A 13,902-nucleotide genomic window follows, 5' to 3' on the forward strand; every position below is an offset into this window, starting at 1 on the left:
CCTTGAGTTTACCCATAAAGGCCTCAAACTCGTTAGCCTCCACATTAGCTCCCTCAACTTCATTAATGCTATCCGTTGGGGAAGGATGATTAATGATGGTAGTTTTGATGTTGGAGGTTACCTTGTTGGTGGCTTTAGCCATGAGGCACTTGGCGGTGATGCTCTCGTTGGGTGAGTCGAAGAGAGACACTCGTGACGTTGTTGCAATTGCGACGGAGGCCATGGCAACCGACTCATCATCTTCATTATCGTCATCATCCTCATTGTACTCTTCTTGCACAACCAAGGCCTTGGGAGGAGTCTTCTTGGTGAAGTTGTTCTTGTTGGGGAACGACTTGGCCTTGTCCTTTCGGATGAGTTTGCCACCATTGTCTTCCCTCTTCTCATACGGGCATTCCGCAATGAAATGACTTACGTTGCCGCAATTGTAGCAAGTCCTTACACATTGCTTGCCCCTTGTGCCACTCGAGTTGTTTTTGCTAAAGTTGGGCCTCGAGTTTTTCTTGCTCCAAAATTGCCTTGAAGCAAGTGCCATATGTTCATGATATGCATACTTCGTATCTTCGGGGTTGCTCTCCTCTTCTTCCTCTTCTTCTTCTTCTTCCACGGTAAGCTTGGCCTTCAATGCAAGGTTAGGATTCTTTGCCTGTTGAGAACAAAGCACCGCATTGTCGGCGGTCTTGTCCAAAATGTTCATGGCCACAAACTCATCCAACACTTCGCTTGAGGTCAAAGTGTGGAAGTCCGGTCTTTGACGAATGATGGAGGACATGGCCTTGTGGTAGGGCATCATCGCCTTGAGGAATTTGCGCTTGATCCAATTGTCATCCGTGTCCTTGCTCCCGTGATCTCGTAGTGAGACCGCGAGTTTGGTGACTCTCCGATAGAGCTCACAAGGTTCTTCATCTTCCTTCATTGCAAACTCATCGGCCTCATCTTGTACCACTTCATAGTTGGAGCGTTGAATGCTTGCGCTTCCACGGTAGAGAGACACGACACAATGCCATGCATCTTTGGCCAAGGCGAAGGGACGAAGATGAGGTAGGTCTTCGGGTGGAATTGCATCTTGAATGATGAACGGAGCATTCTCATTGAATTGATTGTCCGCGGCTTCTCGAGGAGTGAAGTTGCTTGGATCATGTGGATAGAAACCTTCTTCAATGATTCTCCAAAGGTTAGTGTTCACATGATTTAAATGACGTTTAAAGCGGTAAACCCAAGAATCAAAATCCTCATTTTTCACAATCTTAGGGGGAGGACCGGCATGATTCAAATGAGTGGAAGGAACCGGTCCACCATAAACAAGTGGTGGTTCCACATGGGCAAAGATGCCAGTGCCATTCTTGCCACTAGAAGAAGGAGCCTTTTCACTACTAGCTTCCCCCTTTTCAGGGATAGCATCCGACACCTTGTTGGCAGGATCCCCCACTTTCAACGGTGCGGTTGATAGTTTAAGCCCCTCAAGAAATTTAGTAAACATGCTTTCAACTTCGGTCGTCATGGAGGTTTCCAATGTCTCCAAGGCTACATTGAACTCCTCACGAGAGGCCGAAGTTCCCCCATCGCCCGTAGACGAGATAGGATTCACACCGGAGTGTTCCTCCGCTCCGTCTACGGTATCAACCATACTCTTCGGACGGTAAAGTCCTTAATAAAGAAACCTGGCTCTGATACCAATTGAAAGGATCAATATGGTTGACTAGAGGGGGGTGAATAGGCAACTAACAATTTTTAGCTTTTCTTTAGCAATTTAAACTTTGCATCAAAATAGGTTGTCTAGACATGCAACTAGATGAGCAACCTATATGATGCAACACGAATAGGAACACAAGCAAGCAAGATATATGAAACAAATAAGCTACACAAGTAAAGGCACGAGATAACCAAAAGTGGAGACGGTGGAGACGAGGAAGTGTTGCCGAAGTTCCTTCCCTTTGAGAGGAAGTACGTCTCCGTTGGAGCAGTGTGGAGGCACAATGCTCCCCAAGAAGCCACTAGGGCCACCGTAATCTCCTCACGCCCTCACACAATGCGAGATGCCGTGATTCCACTATTGGTGCCCTTGGAGGCGGCGATCGAACCTTTACAAACGAGGTTGGGGCAATCTCCACAACTCAATTGGAGGCTCCCAACGACACCATGAAGCTTCACCACAATGGACTATGGCTTCGCGGTGACCTCAACCATCTAGGATGCTCAAACATCCAAGAGTAACAAGATCCACAAGGGATTAGTAGGGGGAATCAAATATCTCTCGGTGGAAGTGTAGATCGGGGCCTTCTCAACCACTCCCGAGCAAATCAACAAGTTTGGTTGGCTAGGGAGAGAGATCGGGCGAAAATGGAGCTCGGAGCAATAATGGAGCTTTAATGGTGGAAGAGGTGAGTCAACGGGGAAGAAGGAGACCCTTTATATAGTGTGTGGAAAAGATCCAACCGTTACCCACCTACCAGCCCGCGGCCAGCGGTACTACCGCGCATGGCCAGGGGTACTACCGCAAGGCCGCACGGTAGTACTGCTTGCAACCAAGCGGTACTACCGCACGGTAGTGCGGTACTACCGTACCACCCTACGGTACTGCCGCGACCCCGGTACTTCCGCCCACGCGGTACTACCGCGCCATCAGGGCGGTACTACCGTGAGGCAAAAAGTCCCGATAGGGGGGAGGGGAACTTCCGTGCATACTTCCGCAAAAGAACGGAAGTAGCAAAAACTTGACACAGTAGTACTGTCGAGGGGCGGTACTACTGCCTGACCGCCTAGCGCGGTACTACCGCACAGCGAAAGCGGTACTACCGCGGCAGGTGCGGATGTAAAAAATTACATCCGCTCCTACTACCGCAACCGGGCGGCACTAGCCGGGTGGGGCAGTGGTAGTAAGGCTCCGGGGGAGCGGTACTACCATGAGCACCAGCGGTACTACCGTGCCACTGCGCGGTACTACCGTGGAAGCCCACGGTACTACCGTTAATCCTGGAGCGGTACTACCGCAACCACACAAGCAGTCAGTCAACTATGACAGGAAAACGGAGGAAGCTCCAAGGAAGAAGGAGGGGATAAAAGGAGACGTGTACGTGATGATTCCACCCAAACCTTTTCAACGCGGACCCCCTCTTAATAGTACGGCTTTCCTACGACTCAATCCACCAAAAAGAAACATAGAAAAGACGCCATCTTCGTCAGTCTTCGAGGGGCACCCAATCGTCTTGTGCCTAGCAGAGAAGAGTCTGGAAAGCTCATGGCACACGATTAGTCCGCAAATGCATTGTCATCAATCACCAAAACACTTAGGGATAAATATGACCTTACAGTGTACCGTATGCTCATTACCATTAACATGAAAAGTGACATTGCCTTTGGTGCAATCAATAACAGCCCCTGCATTATTCAAAAAGGGTTTACCAAGAATAATAGACATGCTATCGTCCTCGGGAATATCAAGAATAACAAAGTCCGTTAAAATAGTAACATTTGCAACCACAACAGGCACATCCTCACAAATACCGACAGGTATAGAAGTTGATTTATCAGCCATTTTCAAAGATATTTCAGTAGGTGTCAACTTATTCAAATCAAGTCTACGATATAAAAAGAGAGGCATAACACTAACACCGGCTCCAAGATCACATGAAGCAGTTTTAACATAGTTTCTTTTAGTGGAGCATGGTATAGTTGGTACTCCGGGATCTCCTAGTTTCTTAGGTATTCCACCCTTAAAAGTATAATTAGCAAGCATGGTGGAAATTTCAGCTTCCGATATCTTTCAATTATTTGTAACAATTTTTTTCATATACTTAGCATAAGGATTCGTTTTGAGCATATCAGTCAAACGCATACGCAAGAAGATAGGTCTAATCATTTCAGCAAAGCGCTCAAAATCCTCATAATCCTTTTTCTTGGATGGTTTAGGAGGAAAAGGCATGGGTTTCTGAACCCATGGTTCTCGTTCTTTACCGTGCTTCATAGCAAAAAAGTCTCTCTTATCATAATGTTGATTCTTTGATTGTGGGTTATCAAGATCAACGGCAGGTTCAATCTCTACTTCATTGTCATTACTAGGTTGAGCATCAACATGAACATCATTATTAACATTATCACTAGGTTCATGATCATTACCAGATTGTGTTTTAGCATCATAAATAGAAATATCATTGGGATTCTTAGGTGTGTCATCAACAGGTTCACTAGAAGCATGCAAAGTCCTATCATTTTTCTTTTTCTTCCTCTTAGAAGGACTAGGTGCATCAATATTATTTCTCTGAGAATCTTGCTCAATTCTCTTAGGATGGACCTTAGGATACAAAGGTTCCTGAGTCATTTTACCACCTCTAGTCATAACTCTAACAACATTATCATTTTTCTTACTATTAATTCATTGACCAAATCATTCTAAGCTTTAAGTACTTGTTCTACTTGAGTGGTAACCATAGAAGCATGTTTACTAATAAGTTTAAGTTCACCTTTAACATTAGCCATATAATCACCCAAGTGTTCAAGCATATCAGCATTGTGTTTTAATTCTCTACCAAAATAAGCATTGAAATTTTCTTGTTTAACCATAAAGTCATCAAACTCATCCAAGCATGGGCTAGCAAACTTAGTCAATGGGATTTCAGCTTTATCATATCTATAGAGAGAATTTTCCTTTACTACCCGTGTCGGGTTATCAAGACCATGTGTTTCTTCAATAGGTAATGAATTAATACCGTGTATTTCTTCAACAGGCGGTAAATTAATACCATGTATTTCTTCAACAGGAGGTAAATTCTTAACATCTTCAGCTTTTATACCTTTTTCCTTCATAGATTTTTTTACCTCTTGCATATCTTCAGGACTGAGAAATAGAATACCCCTTTTCTTCGGACTTGGCTTAGGAGTTGGCTCAGGAAGTGTATCAGGGATTGGATCAGGAAGTGTCCAATTATTTTCATTCCTCAACATATTATTCAATAGAATTTCAACTTCATCTGGTGTTCTTTCCCCGAAAACACAACCAGCACGACTATCCATGTGGTCTCTGGAAGCATCGGTTAGTCCATTATAAAAGATATCAAGTATTTCATTTTTCTTAAGAGGATGATCAGGAAAATCATTAAGTAATTGGAGAAGCCTCCCCCAAGCTTGTGGGAGACTCTCTTCTTCAATTTGCACAAAATTATATATTTCCCTTAAAGCAGCTTGTTTCTTATGAGCGGGGAAATACTTAGCAGAGAAGTAATAAATCATATCCTAGGGACTATGCACACAACCAGGATCAAGAGAATTCAACCATATCTTAGCATCACCCTTTAATGAGAACGGAAATAATTTAAGGATATAATAATAGCGAGTTTTCTCATCATTAGTGAACAGGGTGGCTATATCATTACATTTAGTAAGATGTGCCACAACAGTTTCAGATTCATAACCATAGAAAGGATCAGATTCAACTAAAGTAATTATCTCAGGATCAACAGAGAAATCATAATTCTTATCAGTAACAAAGATAGTTGAAGTAGCATAAGCAGGATCATATTTCATTCTAGCATTCAAAGTTTTTTGTTTCAGCTTAGCTAATAATTTCTTAAGATCACTCCTATCATTGCAAGCAAGAAAATCTCTAGCAGTTTCTTCATCCATAACATAACCCTCAGGAACAACGGGTAATTCATATCTAGGGGGAGAATCTTCATCATCACTTTCATCAATATTATCAGTTTCAATAATTTCATTCTCTCTAGCCCTAGCAAGTTGTTCATCAAGAAATTCACCAAGTGGCACAGTAGTATCAAGCATAGAAGTAGTTTCATCATAAGTATCATGCATAGCATAAGTGGCATCATCAATAACATGCGACATATCAGAATTAATAGCAGAAGCAGGTTTAGGTGTCGCATGCTTACTCAAAATAGAAGGTGAATCAAGTACAGAGCTAGATGGCAGTTCCTTACCTCCCCTCGTAGTTGAGGGATAAATCTTGGTTCTTGGATCTTTCAAGTTCTTCATAATGATAAGCAGATATAAATCCCAAGTGACTCAAAGAATAGAGCTATGCTCCCCGGCAACGGCGCCAGAAAATAGTCTTGATAACCCACAAGTATAGGGGATCGCAACAGTTTTCGAGGGTAGAGTATTCAACCCAAATTTATGTTGGAAATATGCCCTAGAGGCAATAATAAAAGTGTTATTATTATATTTCTTTGTTCATGATAATAGTCTTTTATTCATGCTATAACTGTATTATCCGGAAATCGTAATACACGTGTGAATACATAGACCACAATATGTCCCTAGTGAGCCTCTAGTTGACTAGCTCGTTGTGATCAACACATAGTCATGGTTTCCTGGCTATGGACATTGGATGTCGTTGATAACGGGATCACATCATTAGGAGAATGATGTGATGGACAAGACCCAATCCTAAGCCTAGCACAAAGATCGTGTAGTTCGTATGCTAGAGCTTTGCCAATGTCAAGTATCTCTTCCTTTGACCATGAGAGCGTGTAACTCCTGGATACCGTAGGAGTGCTTTGGGTGTATCAAACGTCACAACGTAACTGGGTGACTATAAAGGTGCACTACAGGTATCTCCGAAAGTATCTATTGTTTTATGCGGATCGAGACTGGGATTTGTCACTCCGTGTAAACGGAGAGGTATCTCTGGGCCCACTCGGTAGGACATCATCATATGCGCAATGTGACCAAGGAGTTGATCATGGGATGATGTGTTACGGAACGAGTAAAGTGACTTGCCGGTAACGAGATTGAACAAGGTATCGGTATACCGACGATCGAATCTCGGGCAAGTAACATACCGATAGACAAAGGGAATTGAATACGGGATTGATTAAGTCCTTGACATTGTGGTTCATCCGATGAGATCATTGTGGAACATGTGGGAGCCATCATGGGTATCCAGATCCCGCTGTTGGTTATTGACCGGAGAACGTCTCGGTCATGTCTACATATCTCCCGAACCCGTAGGGTCTACACACTTAAGGTTCGATGACGCTAGGGTTATAAAGGAAGCTTGTATGTGGTTACCGAATGTTGTTCGGAGTCCCGGATGAGATCCCGGATGTCACGAGGAGTTCCAGAATGGTCCGGAGGTAAAGATTTATATATGGGAAGTCCTATTTTGGCCACCGGAAAATGTTCGGGATTTTTCGGTATTGTACCGGGAAGGTTCTAGAAGGTTCCGGAGTGGGGCCCACCTGCATGGGGGGACCCACATGAACGTGGGTAGTGGGGGAAAGGCCCCACACCCCTGGTCAAGGCGCAACAAGATCCCCCCTTAGAAGGAATAAGATCATATCCCGAAGGGATAAGATCAAGATCCCTAAAAAGGGGGGATAACAATCGGTGGGGAAGGAAATGATGGGATTTCTTTCCTCCCACCTTGGCCAACGCCCCAATGGACTTGGAGGGCAAGAAACCAGCCCCTCCACCCCTATATATAGTGGGGAGGCGCATGGGAGCTACACACGAAGTTCTGGCGCAGCCCTCCCCCTCTCCCAAGTCGTCCTCCTCTCCCGTGGTGCTTGGCGAAGCCCTGCTGGATTGCCACGCTCCTCCACCACCACCACGCCGTTGTGCTGCTACTGGATGGAGTCTTCCTCAACCTCTCCCTCTCTCCTTGCTGGATCAAGGCGTGGGATACATCACCGGGCTGTACGTGTGTTGAACGCGGAGGTGCCGTGCGTTCGGCACTTGATCATCGGTGATTTGAATCACGACGAGTACGACTTCATCAACCCCGTTCACTTGAACGCTTCCGCTTAGCGATCTACAAGGGTATGTAGATGCACTCTCCTTCTACTCGTAGCTGGTTTCTCCATAGATAGATCTTGGTGACACGTAGGAAAATTTTGAATTTCTGCTACGTTCCCCAACAGTGGCATCATGAGCTAGGTCTATTGCGTAGATTCTTTGCACGAGTAGAACACAGAGTAGTTGTCGGCATTGATTTTGTTCAATATGCTTACCGTTACTAGTCCAATCTTGTTTCGACGGTATTGTGGGATGAAGCGGCCCGGACCGACCTTACACGTACTCTTACGTGAGACAGGTTCCACCGATTGACATGCACTTGGTGCATAAGGTGGCTAGCGGGTGCCAGTCTCTCCCACTTTAGTCGGAACGGATTCGATGAAAAGGGTCCTTATGAAGGGTAAATAGCAATTGGCATATCACGTTGTGGTTTTGCGTAGGTAAGAAACGTTCTTGCTAGAAACCCATAGCAGCCACGTAAAACATGCAAACAACAATTAGAGGACGTCTAACTTGTTTTTGCAGGGTATGCTATGTGATGTGATATGGCCAAAAGGATGTGATGAATGATATATGTGATGTATGAGATTGATCATGTTCTTGTAATAGGATTCACGACTTGCATGTCGATGAGTATGACAACCGGCAGGAGCCATAGGAGTTGTCTTTATTTATTGTATGACCTGCGTGTCATTGAAGAACGCCATGTAAACTACTTTACTTTATTGCTAAACGTGTTAGTCATAGAAGTAGAAGTAGTCGTTGGTGTGACAACTTCATGAAGACACGATGATGGAGATCATGATGATGGAGATCATGGTGTCATGCCGGTGACAAGATGATCATGGAGCCCCGAAGATGAAGATCAAAGGAGCTATATGATATTGGCCATATCATGTCACTACTCTATTTGATTGCATGTGATGTTTATCATGTTTATGCATCTTGTTTACTTAGGACGACGGTAGTAAATAAGATGATCCCTTACAAAATTTCAAGAAGTGTTCTCCCCTAACTGTGCACCGTTGCTACAGTTCGTCGCTTCTAAGCACCACGTGATGATCGGGTGTGATGGATTCTTACGTTCACATACAACGGGTGTAAGACAGTTTTACACAGCGAAAACACTTAGGGTTAACTTGACGAGCCTAGCATGTGCAGACATGGCCTCGGAACACGGAGACCGAAAGGTCGAGCATGAGTCGTATAGTAGATACGATCAACATGAAGATGTTCATCGATGATGACTAGTCCGTCTCACGTGATGATCGGACACGGCCTAGTTGACTCGGATCATGTAATCACTTAGATGACCAGAGGGATGTCTATCTGAGTGGGAGTTCATAAGATGAACTTAATTATCCTGAACATAGTCAAAAGACCTTTTGCAAATTATGTCGTAGCTTGTGCTTTAGTTCTACTGTTTTAGATATGTTCCTAGAGAAAATTATAGTTGAAAGTTGATAGTAGCGATTATGTGATCAGTAGAAAGCTCATGTCCTTAATGCACCGCTCAGTGTGCTGAACCCCAAACGTCCTTTGTGGATGTTGTGAACATCGGACATACACGTTTTGATAACTACGTGATAGTTCAGTTAAACGGTTTGGAATTAAGGCACCAAAGACGTTTTTCGAAACATCGCGGAACATATGAGATGTTTCGAGGGCTGAAATTGGGATTTCAGGCTCGTGCTCACGTCAAGAGGTATAAGACCTCCGACGATTCTCTTAGCCTGCAAACTAAGGGAGAAAATCTCAATCGTTGAGCTTGTGCTCAGATTGTCTGAGTGCAACAATCACTTGAATTGAGTGGGAGTTGATCTTCCAAATGAGATAGTGATGTTTCTCCAAAGTCATTGCCACCGAGCTGCTAGAGCTTCGTGATGAACTATAACAAATCAGGGATAGATATGATGATCCTTGAGATATTCGTGATGTTTGACACCACGAAAGTAGAAATCAAGAAGGAGCATCAATTGTTGATGGTTGGTGAAACCACTAGTTTCAAGAAGGGCAAGGGCAAGAAGGGATGTTTCATGAAACGGCAAATCAGCTGCTGCACCAGTGAAGAAACCCGAGGTTGAACCCAAACCCGAGACTAAGTGCTTCTGTGATAAGGGGAACAACCACTGGAGCAGAATTACCCTAGATACTTGGTAGATGAGAAGGCTGGCAAAGTCGATAGAAGTATATTGGATATACATTGTGTTGATGTGTACTTTACTAGTACTCCTAGTAGCACCAGGGTATTAGATACCGGTTCGGTTGCTAAGTGTTAGTAACTCGAAATAAAAGCTACGGAATAAACGGAGACTAGCTAAAGGTGAGATGATGATATGTGTTGGAAGTGTTTCCAATGTTGATATGATCAAGCATCACACGCTCCCTCTACCATCGAGATTGGTGTTTGCGTTGAGCATAGACATGATTGGATTATGTCTATCGCAATACGGTTATTCATTTAAGGAGAATAATGGTTACTCTGTTTATTTGAATAATACTTTCAATGGTCTTACACCTAAAATGAATGGTTCATTGAATCTCAATCGTAGTGATACACATTTTCATGCCAAAAGATATAAGATAGTAATGATAGTACCACTTACTTGTGGCACTGCCATGTAAGTCATATTGGTATAAAACGCATGAAGAAGCTACATGTTGATGGATCTTTGGACTCACTCGTTTTTGAAAAGTGTGAGACATGCGAACCATGTCTATTGGTGTATATGCATGAAGAAACTCCATGCAAATGGACCGTTTGGACTCAATTGATTTTGAATCACTTGAGATATGCAAATCATACCACATAGGCAAGATGACTGAAAAGCCTCGGTTTTCAATAAGATGGAACAAGATAGCAACTTGTTGGAAGTAACACATTTTGATGTGTGTAGTCCAATGAGTGCTGAGGCATGCAGTGAATATCGTTATGTTCTTACTTCACAGATGATTCGAGTAGATGTTGAATATATTTACTTGATGAAACACAAGTCTGAATTATTGAATGGTTCAAGTAATTTCAGAGTGAAGTAGAAGATCATTGTGACAAGAGGATAAAATGTCTATGATATGATCATAGAGATGAATATCTGAGTTACAAGTTTTGGCACACAATTAAGACATTGTGGAAATTGTTTCACAATTAAATACCGCCTGGAACACCATAGTTTGATGGTGTGTCCGAACATCATAGTTACACCCTATTGGATATGGTGCGTACCATGATGTCTCTTATCGAATTACCACTATTGTCCATGGGTTAGGCATTAGAGACAACCACATTCACTTTAAATAGGGCACCACGTAATTCCGTTGAGATGACACCGTATGAATTATGGTTTAGAGAAACCTAAGTTGTCGTTTCTCAAAGGTTTGGGGCTGCGACGCTTATGTGGAAAAGTTTCAGGATTGATAAGCTCGAACCCAAAGCGGATAAAATGCATCTTCATAGGACACCCAAAACAGTTGGGTATACCTCCTGTCTCAGATCCGAAAGCAATAAGGGATTGTTTCTAGAATCAGGTCCTTTCTCGAGGAAAAGTTTCTCTCGAAAGAATTGAGTGGGAGGATGGTGGAAACTTGATGAGGTTATTGAACCGTCTCTTCAACTAGTGTGTGGCAGGGCACAGGAAGTTGTTCCTGTGGCACCTACACTAATTGAAGTGGAAGCTTATGATATTGATCATGAAACTTCGGATCAAGTCACTACCAAACCTCGTGGGATGACAAGGATACGTACTACTTCAGAGTGGTACGTAATCCTGTCTTGGAAGTCATGTTGCTGGACAACAATGAACCTACGAGCTATGGAGAAGCGATGGTGGGCCCGGATTTCGATAAATGGCTCGAGGCCATAAAATCCGAGAACGGATCCATGACTTTGGAAGAAATACTTGATGGTCGTAAGGCCATTGGGTACGGATGGATTTTAAAAGGAAGACAGACAATGATGGTAAGAATTACCATTAAGAAAGCTTGACTTGTCGTTAAGATATTTTCCGACAAGTTCAAGGAGTTGATTACGGTGAGGTTTTCTCACTCGTAGCGATGCTAAGAGTCTGTTGGAATTGGATTAGCAGTTACTGCATGATTGATGAAATCTTGCAGATAGGATGTCAAAACATTGTTTCCTCGACGTTATACTTGAGGAAAGGTTGTATGTGATACAACCGGAAGGTTTTGTCAATCCCAAAAGATGCTAATAAGTATGCAAAGCTCCAGCAATCCTTCTAAGGACTGGAGTGAGCATCTCGGAGTTGGAATGTATGCTTTGATGGTGATCAAAGATTTTGGGTTTGTACAAAGTTTATGAGAAACTTGTATTTCCAAAGAAGTGAGTGGGAGCACTATAGAATTTCTGATAAGTATATGTTGTTGACATATTGTTATGGATCAGAAATGACGTAGAATTTCTAGAAAGCATATAGGGTTATTTGGAAAGTGTTTTTCAATAGAAAACCTGGATTAAGCTAATTGAACATTGAGCATCAAGATCTATAAGGATAGATCAAAACGCTTAATAGTACTTTCAAATGAGCACATACCTTGACATGATCTTGAAGGTGTTCAAGATGGACCAGTCAAAGAAGGAGTTCTTGCCTGAGTTGTAAGGTACGAAGTTAAGACTTAAAGCTCGACCACGGCAGAATAGAGAGAAAGGACGAAGGTCGTCCCCTATGCTTAAAACGTAGGCTCTTCAGTATGCTATGCTGTGTACCGCACCTGAAGTGTGCCTTGCCATGAGTCAGTCAAGGGGTACAAGAGTGATCCAAGAATGGCTCACAGGACAGCGGTCAAAGTTATCCTTAGTAACTAGTGGACTAAGGAATTTTCTCGATTATGGAGGTGGTAAAAGAGTCCGTCGTAAAGGTTACGTCGATGCAAGCTTAACACCTGTCCGGATAGCTCTAAGTAGAGATACCGGATACGTACAATGGGGCAACAATTTAGAATAGCTCCAAGTAGAACAGTTATTTGGAACAGCTCCAAATAGAGCGTGGTAGCTGCATCTAGGAGATGACATAGAGATTTGTAAAGCACACACGGATCTGAAAGGTTCAGACCCATTGACTAAAACCTCTCTCACAAGCAACATGATCAAACATAAAACTCATTGAGTGTTAATCACATAGTGATGTGAACTAGACTACTGACTCTAGTAAACTCTTGGGTATTAGTCACATGGCGATGTGATCTGTGAGTGTTAATCACATGGCGATGTGAACTGGATTATTGACTCTAGTGCAAGTGGGAGACTGTTGGAAATATGCCCTAGAGGCAATAATAAAAGTGTTATTATTATATTTCTTTGTTCATGATAATAGTCTTTTATTCATGCTATAACTGTATTATCCGGAAATCGTAATACACGTGTGAATACATAGACCACAATATGTCCCTAGTGAGCCTCTAGTTGACTAGCTCGTTGTGATCAACAGATAGTCATGGTTTCCTGGCTATGGACATTGGATGTCGTTGATAACGGGATCACATCATTAGGAGAATGATGTGATGGACAAGACCCAATCCTAAGCATAGCATAAAGATCGTGTAGTTCGTTTGCTAGAGCTTTGCCAATGTCAAGTATCTCTTCCTTTGACCATGAGAGCGTGTAACTCCTGGATACCGTAGGAGTGCTTTGGGTGTATCAAACGTCACAACGTAACTGGGTGACTATAAAGGTGCACTACAGGTATCTCCGAAAGTATCTATTGTTTTATGCGGATCGAGACTGGGATTTGTCACTCCGTGTAAACGGGGAGGTATCTCTGGGCCCACTCGGTAGGACATCATCATAATGTGCACAATGTGACCAAGGGGTTGATCACGGGATGATGTGTTACGGAACGAGTAAAGAGACTTGCCGGTAACGAGATTGAACAAGGTATCGGTATACCGACGATCGAATCTCGGGCAAGTAAAATACCGCTAGACAAAGGGAATTGTATACGGGATTGATTGAGTCCTTGACATCGTGGTTCATCCGATGAGATCATCGTGGAACATGTGGGAGCCAACATGGGTATCCAGATCCCGCTGTTGGTTATTGACCGGAGAACATCTCGGTCATGACTACATGTCTCCCGAACCCGTAGGGTCTACACACTTAAGGTTCGATGACGCTAGGGTTATAAAGGAAGTTTGTATGTG

Source organism: Triticum dicoccoides, chromosome 2A (genome assembly GCF_002162155.2).
Source record: "Triticum dicoccoides isolate Atlit2015 ecotype Zavitan chromosome 2A, WEW_v2.0, whole genome shotgun sequence".
In the NCBI taxonomy this organism is placed as follows: Eukaryota; Viridiplantae; Streptophyta; class Magnoliopsida; order Poales; family Poaceae; genus Triticum; species Triticum dicoccoides.